Source organism: Chiloscyllium punctatum, chromosome 6 (genome assembly GCF_047496795.1).
Source record: "Chiloscyllium punctatum isolate Juve2018m chromosome 6, sChiPun1.3, whole genome shotgun sequence".
NCBI lineage: Eukaryota > Metazoa > Chordata > Chondrichthyes > Orectolobiformes > Hemiscylliidae > Chiloscyllium > Chiloscyllium punctatum.
In genome coordinates this window covers 103,005,189-103,019,049 of record NC_092744.1, presented here as the reverse complement: position 1 = coordinate 103,019,049, position 13,861 = coordinate 103,005,189, and positions in this window count along the sequence as shown.

The following is a 13,861-nucleotide window of genomic DNA, read 5'->3' as shown; positions in this document are numbered from 1 at the left end:
TCACACACACACACGTGTTCACACACACACACCTGTTCACACACACACGTTCACATACACACACGTGTTCACACACACACACGTTCACACACACACACGTTCACACACACACACCTGTTCACACACACCCACACACACCTGTTCACACACACACACCTGTTCACACACACACACACCTGTTCACACACACACACACCTGTTCACACACACACGTGTTCACACACACACACCTGTTCACACGCACACACACGTGTTCACACACACACAAGTGTTCACACACACACACGTGTTCACACACACCTGTTCACACACATGTGTTCACACACACACACCTGTTCACACACACACCTGATCACACACACACGCGTGTGCTCTCACACACACATACCTGTTCACACACACACACACGTGTTCTCACACACACACACGTGTTGTCACACAGACACACACACCTGTTCACGCACACACACCTGTTCACACACACACACATGTTCACCAACACACACGTGTTCACACACACACACGGGTTCACACACACACACGTGTTCACACACACACGTGTTCACACACGCGCACACACGTGGTCTCACACACACACACACGTGTTCTCACACACACACCTGTTCACACACACACACACCTGTTCACACACACACACGTGTTCTCACACGTGTTCTCACACACACACGTGTTCTCACGCACACGTGTTCTCACACACACACGTGTTCTCAAACACACACACGTTTTCTCTCACACACACACACGTGTTCTCACACACACACGTGTTCACACACACACACACACCTGTTCACGCACAGACATGTTCACACACACACCTGTTCACACACACACACACGTGTTCACACACACACACACACACGTTCACACACACACACACACCTGTTCACACACACACGTGTTAACACACACACATGTTCTCACACACGTGTTCTCACACACACACACGTGTTCTCACACACAAACACCTGTTCACACACACACACACCTGATCACACACACACACACCTGTTCACACACACACACGTGTTCTCACACGTGTTCTCACACACACACGTGTTCTCACACACAGGTGTTCTCACACACACACACGTGTTCTCACACACACACACACGTTTTCTCACACACACACACACGTGTTCTCACACACACACGTGTTCACACACACACACACCTGTTCACGCACACACACATTTTAACACACACACCTGTTCACACACACACACGTGTTCACACACACACGCGTTCACACACACACGTGTTCACACACACAGGTGTTCACACACACACACGTGTTCTCACACACACGCGTGTTCTCACACACACATGTTCTCACACACACACGTATTCTCACACAGACACACCGACCTGTTCACGCACACACACCTGTTCTCACACACACACACACACACACACGTGTTCACACACACATGTTTTCACACACACACACACGTTCACACACACACACACACACGTGTTCACACACACACCTGTTCACACACAGACACACACACGTTCACACACACACACGTGTTCACACACACACATGTGTCCACACACACACGTGTTCACACACACACACACGTGTTCACACACACACGTTCACACACACACACAAACGAGATCTCACACACACACACACGTGTTCTCACACACACACACGTGTTCTCACACACACGTGTTCTCACACACACACACGTGTTCACATACACACACACACGTGTTCACACACTGACACACACACCTGTTCACGCACACACACCTGTTCACACACACACACACCTGTTCACACACACACGTGTTAACACACACACGCACACGTGTTCACACACACACGTGTTCACAGACACACACGTTCACACACACACACTTGTTCACATACACACACACACACGTGTTCACACACACACCTGTTCACATACAGACACACACACCTGTTCACACACTGACACACACACCTGTTCACGCACACACACCTGTTCACACACACACACACCTGTTCACACACACACACGTTTTAACACACACACTCACACGTGTTCAATAACACGTGTTCACACACACACGTGTCACACACACACACACGTGTTCACAGACACACACGTTCACACACACACACATGTTCACATACACACACACACACGTGTTCACACACACACCTGTTCACATACAGACACACACACACCTGTTCACACACACACACCTGTTCACACACACACGTTCACATACACACACGTGTTCACACACACACACGTTCACACACACACACGTTCATACACACACACACACCTGTTCACACACACCCACACACACCTGTTCACAGACACACGTGTTCACACACACACGTGTTCACACACACACACACGTGTTCACACACACACACGCGTTCACACACACACACGTGTTCACACACACACGTGTCCACACACACACACGTGTTCTCACACACACACGCGTGATCTCACACACACATGTTCTCATACACACACGTGTTCTCACACACACACACGTGTTCACACACACACACACGTGTTCTCACACACACACACGTGTTCACACACAGACACACACGTGTTCTCACACAGACACACACACCTGTTCACGCACACACACCTGTTCACACACACACATGTTCACCAACACACACGTGTTCACACACACTCATGTGTTCACACACACATGTGTTCAAACATACACACACGTGTTCACACACACACACGTGCTCACACACACACACACACACCTGTTCACACACACACGTTCACATACACACACGTGTTCACACACACACACGTTCACACACACACACACTTTCACACACACACACACCTGTTCACACACACACACCTGTTCACACACACACGTGTTCACACACACACCTGTTCACACGCACACACACGGGTTCACACACACACAAGTGTTCACACACACACACGTGTTCACACACACACCTGTTCACACACACACGTGTTCACACACACACACACCTGTTCACCCACACACCTGTTCACACACACACACACGTGTGCTCACACACACACACACCTGTTCACACACACACACCTGTTCACACACACACACGTGTTCTCTCACACACACACGTGTTCTCACACACACATGTTCTCACACTCACACACACGTGTTCTCACACAGACACACACACACCTGTTCACGCACACACACCTGTTCACACACACACATACGTTCACCAACACACACGTGTTCACACACACACACGGGTTCACACACACACACGTGTTCACACACACACACACGTGTTCACACACGCACACACACGTGGTCTCACACACACACACGTGTTCACACACACACACACACCTGTTCACACGCACACACACCTGTTCACACACACACACGTGTTCTCACACGTGTTCTCACACACACACACGTGTTCTCACACATACGTGTTCTCGCACACACACACATGTTCTCACACACACACACACGTTTTCTCACACACACACACGTGTTCTCACACACACATACGTGTTCACACACACACACCTGTTCACGCACACACACATGTTCACACACACACACACCTGTTCACACACACACGTGTTCACACACACACACACACGTTCACACACACACACACGTGTTCACACACACACACGCGCATTCACACACACACGTGTTCTCACACACACACGCGTGTTCTCACACACACATGTTCTCACACACACACGTATTCTCACACACACACACACGTTTTCTGAAACACACACACATGTTCTCACACACACACACGTGTTCACACACAGACACACACACCTGTTCACGCACACACACCTGTTCACACACACACACACGTGTTCACACACACACATGTGTTCACACACACACACACGTTCACACACACACACACGTTCACACACACACACACGTGTTCACACAAACACACCAGTTCACACACACACCTGTTCACACACACACACACGTTCACACACACACGTGTTGACACACACACACACACGTGTTCACACACACACACACACACCTGTTCATGCACACACACACACCTGTTCACACACACACACCTGTTCACACACACACACCTGTTCACACACACACATACGTTCACCAACACACACGTGTTCACACACACACACGGGTTCACACACACACACGTGTTCACACACACACACACCTGTTCACACGCACACACACCTGTTCACACACACACGTGTTCTCACACGTGTTCTCACACACACACGTATTCTCACACATACGTGTTCTCGCACACACACACATGTTCTCACACACACACGTTTTCTCACACACACACACGTGTTCTCACACACACACACGTGTTCACACACACACACACCTGTTCACGCACACACACATGTTCACACACACACACACCTGTTCACACACACACGTGTTCACACACACACACACGTTCACACACACACACACGTGTTCACACACACACACGCGCGTTCACACACACACGTGTTCTCACACACACACGCGTGTTCTCACACACACATGTTCTCACACACACGTATTCTCACACACACACACACGTTTTCTGAAACACACACACATGTTCTCACACACACACACGTGTTCACACACGGACACACACACCTGTTCACGCACACACACCTGTTCACACACACACACACACGTGTTCACACACACACATGTGTTCACACACACACACACGTTCACACACACACACACGTGTTCACACAAACACACCAGTTCACACACACACCTGTTCACACACACACACACGTTCACACACACACGTGTTGACACACACACACACGTGTTCACACACACACACACACCTGTTCATGCACACACACATGTTCACACACACACACCTGTTCACACACACACACGTGTTCACACACACGCGTTCACACACACACACGTGTTCACACACACACACGTGTTCACACACACACACGTGTTCTCACACACACACGCGTGTTTTCACACACACATGTTCTCACACACACACGTGTTCTCGCACAGACACACACACCTGTTGACGCACACACACCTGTTCACACACACACACACGTGTTCACCAACACACACGTGTTCACACACACACACATGTTTTCACACACGCACACGTGTTCACACACAAACACGTGTTCACACACACACACACACGTTCACACACACACACGTTCACACACACCCACACACACCTGTTCACACACACCTGTTCACACACACACGTGTTCACACACACACACACCAGTTCACACGCACACACACGTGTTCACACACACACAAGTGTTCACACACACAAACGTGTTCACACACACACCTGTTCACACACACGTGTTCACACACACACCTGTTCACACACACACCTGTTCACGCACACACACGTGTTCTCACACACACGCGCGTGTTCTCACACACACACACCTGTTCACACACACACACGTGTTCTCACAAAAACACGTGTTCTCACACACACATGTTCTCACACACACACGTGTTCTCACACAGACACACACACCTGTTCACGCACACACACCTGTTCACACACACACACACATGTTCACCAACACACACGTGTTCACACACACACACGGGTTCACACACACACACGTGTTCACACACACATGTGTTCACACACGCACACACACGTGGTCTCACACACACACACCTGTTCACACACACACGTGTTCTCACACACACGTGTTCACACACACACACGTGTTCTCACACACACACACGTTTTCTCACACACACACACGTGTTCACACACACACGTGTTCTCACACACACACACGTGATCACACACACACCTGTTCACGCACACACACATGTTCACAAACACACCTGTTCACACACACACACGCGTTCACACACACACACGTGTTCACACACACATGTTCTCACACACGCACTCGTGTTCTCACACACACACGTTCTCACACACACACGTGTTCTCACACAGACACACACACCTGTTCATGCACACACACCTGTTCACACACACACACGTGTTCACCAACACACACGTGTTCACACACGCACACGTGTTCTCACACACACGTGTTCACACACACACACGTGTACACACACACACACCTGTTCACACACACACGTTCACATACACACACGTGTTCACACACACACACGTTCACACACACACACGTTCACACACACACACCTGTTCACACACACCCACACACACCTGTTCACACACACACCTGTTCACACACACACACACCTGTTCACACACACACACACCTGTTCACACACACACGTGTTCACACACACACACCTGTTCACACGCACACACACGTGTTCACACACACACAAGTGTTCACTCACACACACGTGTTCACACACACCTGTTCACACACATGTGTTCACACACACACACCTGTTCACACACACACCTGATCACACACACACGCGTGTGCTCTCACACACACATACCTGTTCACACACACACACACACGTGTTCTCACACACACACACGTGTTGTCACACAGACACACACACCTGTTCACGCACACACACCTGTTCACACACACACACATGTTCACCAACACACACGTGTTCACACACACACACGGGTTCACACACACACACGTGTTCACACACACACGTGTTCACACACGCGCACACACGTGGTCTCACACACACACACACGTGTTCTCACACACACACCTGTTCACACACACACACCTGTTCACACACACACACGTGTTCTCACACGTGTTCTCACACACACACGTGTTCTCACGCACACGTGTTCTCACACACACACGTGTTCTCAAAGACACACGTTTTCTCTCACACACACACACGTGTTCTCACACACACACGTGTTCACACACACACACACACACCTGTTCACGCACACACATGTTCACACACACACCTGTTCACACACACACACACGTGTTCACACACACACACACACACGTTCACACACACACACACCTGTTCACACACACACGTGTTAACACACACACGTGTTCTCACACACACACACACGTGTTCTCACACACACACACCTGTTCACACACACACACACACCTGATCACCCACACACACACCTGTTCACACACACACACGTGTTCTCACACGTGTTCTCACACACACACGTGTTCTCACACACAGGTGTTCTCACACACACACACGTGTTCTCACACACACACACACGTTTTCTCACACACACACACACGTGTTCTCACACACACACGTGTTCACACACACACACACCTGTTCACGCACACACACATTTTAACACACACATCTGTTCACACACACACACGTGTTCACACACACACGCGTTCACACACACACACGTGTTCTCACACACACGCGTGTTCTCACACACACATGTTCTCACACACACACGTGTTCTCACACAGACACACCGACCTGTTCACGCACACACACCTGTTCTCACACACACTCACACGTGTTCACACACACATGTTTTCACACACACACACACGTTCACACACACACACACACACGTGTTCACGCACACACCTGTTCACACACAGACACACACACGTTCACACACACACACGTGTTCACACACACACACATGTGTCCACACACACACGTGTTCACACACACACACACGTGTTCACACACACACGTTCACACACACACACAAACGAGATCTCACACACACACACGTGTTCTCACACACACACACGTGTTCTCACACACACGTGTTCTCACACACACACACGTGTTCACATACACACACACACGTGTTCACACACTGACACACACACCTGTTCACGCACACACACCTGTTCACACACACACACACCTGTTCACACACACACGTGTTAACACACACACGCACACGTGTTCACACACACACGTGTTCACAGACACACACGTTCACACACACACACTTGTTCACATACACACACACACACGTGTTCACACACACACCTGTTCACATACAGACACACACACCTGTTCACACACTGACACACACACCTGTTCACGCACACGCACCTGTTCACACACACACACACCTGTTCACACACACACACGTTTTAACACACACACTCACAGGTGTTCAATAACACGTGTTCACACACACACGTGTCACACACACACACACGTGTTCACAGACACACACGTTCACACACACACACATGTTCACATACACACACACACACGTGTTCACACACACACCTGTTCACATACAGACACACACACACCTGTTCACACACACACACGTGTTCACACACACACGTTCACATACACACACGTGTTCACACACACACACGTTCACACACACACACGTTCATACACACACACACACCTGTTCACACACACCCACACACACCTGTTCACAGACACACGTGTTCACACACACACGTGTTCACACACACACACACACGTGTTCACACACACACACCTGTACAGACACACACACGTGTTCTCACACACACTCACGTGTTCACACACACACATGTTGACACACACACACGTGTTCACACACACACGTGTTCACACACACACCTGTTCACACACAAACGTGTTCACACACACAAACCTGTTCACACACACACCTGTTCTCACACACACACACGTGTTCTCACACACACACACCTGTTCACACACACACACACTTGTTCACATACACACACACACACGTGTTCACACACACACCTGTTCACATACAGACACACACACCTGTTCATACACTGACACACACACCTGTTCACGCACACACACCTGTTCACACACACACACACCTGTTCACACACACACACGTTTTAACACACACACTCACACGTGTTCAATAACACGTGTTCACACACACACGTGTCACACACACACGTGTTCACAGACACACACGTTCACACACACACATGTTCACATACACACACACACACGTGTTCACACACACACCTGTTCACATACAGACACACACACACCTGTTCACACACACACACCTGTTCACACACACACACACGTTTTAACACACACACTCACACGTGTTCAATAACACGTGTTCACACACACACGTGTCACACACACACACACGTGTTCACAGACACACACGTTCACACACACACACATGTTCACATACACACACACACACGTGTTCACACACACACCTGTTCACATACAGACACACACACACCTGTTCACACACACACACCTGTTCTCACACACACGTTCACATACACACACGTGTTCACACACACACACGTTCCCACACACACACGTTCATACACACACACACACCTGTTCACACACACCCACACACACCTGTTCACAGACACACGTGTTCACACACACACACGTGTTCACACACACACACACACGTGTTCACACACACACACCTGTTCACACACACACACGTGTTCTCACACACACACGTGTTCACACACACACATGTTGACACACACACACGTGTTCACACACACACGTGTTCACACACACACCTGTTCACACACAAACGTGTTCACACACACAAACCTGTTCACACACACACCTGTTCTCACACACACACACGTGTTCTCACACACACACACCTGTTCACACACACACACACTTGTTCACATACAGACACACACACCTGTTCACACACACACCTGTTCACGCACACACACCTGTTCACACACACACACACACCTGTTCACACACACACACGTTTTAACACACACACTCACACGTGTTCAATAACACGTGTTCACACACACACGTGTCACACACACACACGTGTTCACAGACACACACATTCACACACACACACATGTTCACATACACACACACACACGTGTTCACACACACACCTGTTCACATACAGACACACACACACCTGTTCACACACACACACCTGTTCACACACACACGTTCACATACACACACGTGTTCACACACACACACGTTCACACACACACACACCTGTTCACACACACTCACACACACCTGTTCACAGACACACGTGTTCACACACACACACGTGTTCACACACACACACACACGTGTTCACACACACACACCTGTTCACACACACACACGTGTTCTCACACACACACACGTGTTCACACACACACATGTTGACACACACACACGTGTTCACACACACACGTGTTCACACACACACCTGTTCACACACAAACGTGTTCACACACACAAACCTGTTCACACACACACCTGTTCTCACACACACACACGTGTTCTCACACACACACACCTGTTCACACACACACACCTGTTCACACACACGTGTTCTCACACACAACTGTTCACACACACACACACATTCACCAACACACACGTGTTCACACACACACATGTGTTCACACACACACATGTGTTTACACACACACGTGTTCACACACACACACGTGTTCACACACACACCTATTCACACACACACACGTGTTCACACACACACACACGTTCACACACACACACCTGTTCACACACACCCACACACACCTGTTCACACATACACACACGTGTTCACACACACACACGTTCATACACACACACACCTGTTCACACACACCCACACACACCTGTTCACAGACACACGTGTTCACACACACACACGTTCACACCCACACACTTGTTCACATACACACACACACGTGTTCACACACACACCTGTTCACATACAGACACACACACCTGTTCACACACTGACACACACACCTGTTCACGCACACACACCTGTTCACACACACACACACCTGTTCACACACACACGTTTTAACACACACACGCACACGTGTTCAATAACACGTGTTCACACACACACACACGTGTTCACACACACACACACGTGTTCACAGACACACACGTTCACACACACACACATGTTCACATACACACACACACGTCTTCACACACACACCTGTTCACATACAGACACACACACACCTGTTCACACACACACACCTGTTCACACACACACGTTCACATACACACACGTGTTCACACACACACACGTTCACACACACACACGTTCATACACACACACCTGTTCACACACACCCACACACACCTGTTCACAGACACACGTGTTCACACACACACACGTGTTCACACACACACACACCTGTTGATGCACACACACCTGTTCACACACACACACACACACACGTGTTAACCAACACACACGTGTTCACACACACATGTGTTCACACACACACGTGTTCACACACACACACGTGTTCACACACACACACGTTCACACACACACACGTTCAAACACACCCACACACACCTGTTCACACACACACACCTGTTCACACACACACACCTGTTCACACACACACGTGTTCACACACACACACACCTGTTCACATGCACACACACGTGTTCACACACACACAAGTGTTCACACACACAAACGTGTTCACACACACACCTGTTCACACACACGTGTTCACACACACACATCTGTTCACACACACACCTATTCACACACACACACGTGTTCTCACACACACGCGCGTGTTCTCACACACACACACCTGTTCACACACACACACACGTGTTCTCACACACACACGTGTTCTCACACACACATGTTCTCACACACACACGTGTTCTCACACAGACACACACACCTGTTCATGCACACACACCTGTTCACACACACACACACATGTTCACCAACACACACGTGTTCACACACACACACGGGTTCACACACACACACGTGTTCACACACACACGTGTTCACACACCCACACACACGTGGTCTCACACACACACACACACCTATTCACACACACCCACGTGTTCTCACACGTGTTCTCACACACGCACGTGTTCTCACACACACGTGTTCTCACACACACACACGTGTTCTCACACACACACACACGTTTTCTCACACACACACACGTGTTTACACACACACACGTGTTCTCACACACACACACACGTGTTCACACACAAACACACCTGTTCACACACACACACATGTTCACAAACACACCTGTTCACACACACACACGTGTTCACACACACACGCGTTCACACACACACACGTGTTCACACACACACAGGTGTTCACACACACACATGTTCTCACACACGCACGCGTGTTCTCACACACACACGTTCTCACACACACACGTGTTCTCACACAGACACACACACCTGTTCACGCACACACACCTGTTCACACACACACGTGTTCACCAACACACACGTGTTCACACACGCACACGTGTTCTCACACACACGTGTTCACACACACACACGTGTTCACACACACACACACCTGTTCACACACACACGTTCACATACACACACGTGTTCACACACACACACGTTCACACACACACACGTTCACACACACACACCTGTTCACACACACCCACACACACCTGTTCACACACACACACCTGTTCACACACACACACCTGTTCACACACACACGTGTTCACACACACACACACCTGTTCACACGCTCACACACGTGTTCACACACACACAAGTGTTCACACACACACGTGTTCACACACACCTGTTCACACACACGTGTTCACACACACACCTGTTCACACACACACCTGTTCACACACACACGCGTGTTCTCTCACACACACACACCTGTTCACACACACACACGTGTTCTCACACACACACGTGTTCTCACACACACATGTTCTCACACACACACACGTGTTGTCACACAGACACACACACCTGTTCACGCACACACACCTGTTCACACACACACACATGTTCACCAACACACACGTGTTCACACACAAACGGGTTCACACACACACGTGTTCACACACGCACACACACGTGGTCTCACACACACACACACGTGTTCTCACACACACACACACCTGTTCACACACACACACACCTGTTAACACACACACACGTCTTCTCACACGTGTTCTCGCACACACACGTGTTCTCACACACACACCTGTACACACACACACCTGTTCTCACACACACACACACCTGTTCACACACACACACACGTGTTCTCACACACACGCGTGTTCTCACACACATGTTCTCACACACACACGTGTTCTCACACAGACACACCGACCTGTTCACGCACACACACCTTTTCTCACACACACACACACGTGTTCACACACACATGTTTTCACACACACACACACGTTCACACACACACACGTGTTAACACACACACCTGTTCACACACAGACAAACACACGTTCACACACACACACGTGTTCACACACACACACGTGTCCACACACACACGTGTTCACACACACACACGTGTTCACACTCACACGTTCACACACACACACAAACGAGTTCTCACACACACACACACACGTGTTCTCACACACACACACGTGTTCTCACACACACGTGTTCTCACACACACACACACGTGTTCACACACTGACACACACACCTGTTCACGCACACACACCTGTTCACACACACACACAACTGTTCACACACACACGTGTTAACACACACAGGCACACGTGTTCACACACACACATGTTCACACACACACACGTGTTCACAGACACACACGTTCACACACACACACTTGTTCACATAAACACACACACACGTGTTCACACACACACCTGTTCACATACAGACACACACACCTGTTCACACACTGACACACACACCTGTTCACGCACACACACCTGGTCATACACACACACCTGTTCACACACACACACGTTTTAACACACACACGCACACGTGTTCAATAACACGTGTTCACACACACACACGTGTTCACACACACACACACGTGTTCACAGACACACACGTTCACACACACACACATGTTCACATACACACACACACACGTGTTCACACACACACCTGTTCACATACAGACACACAC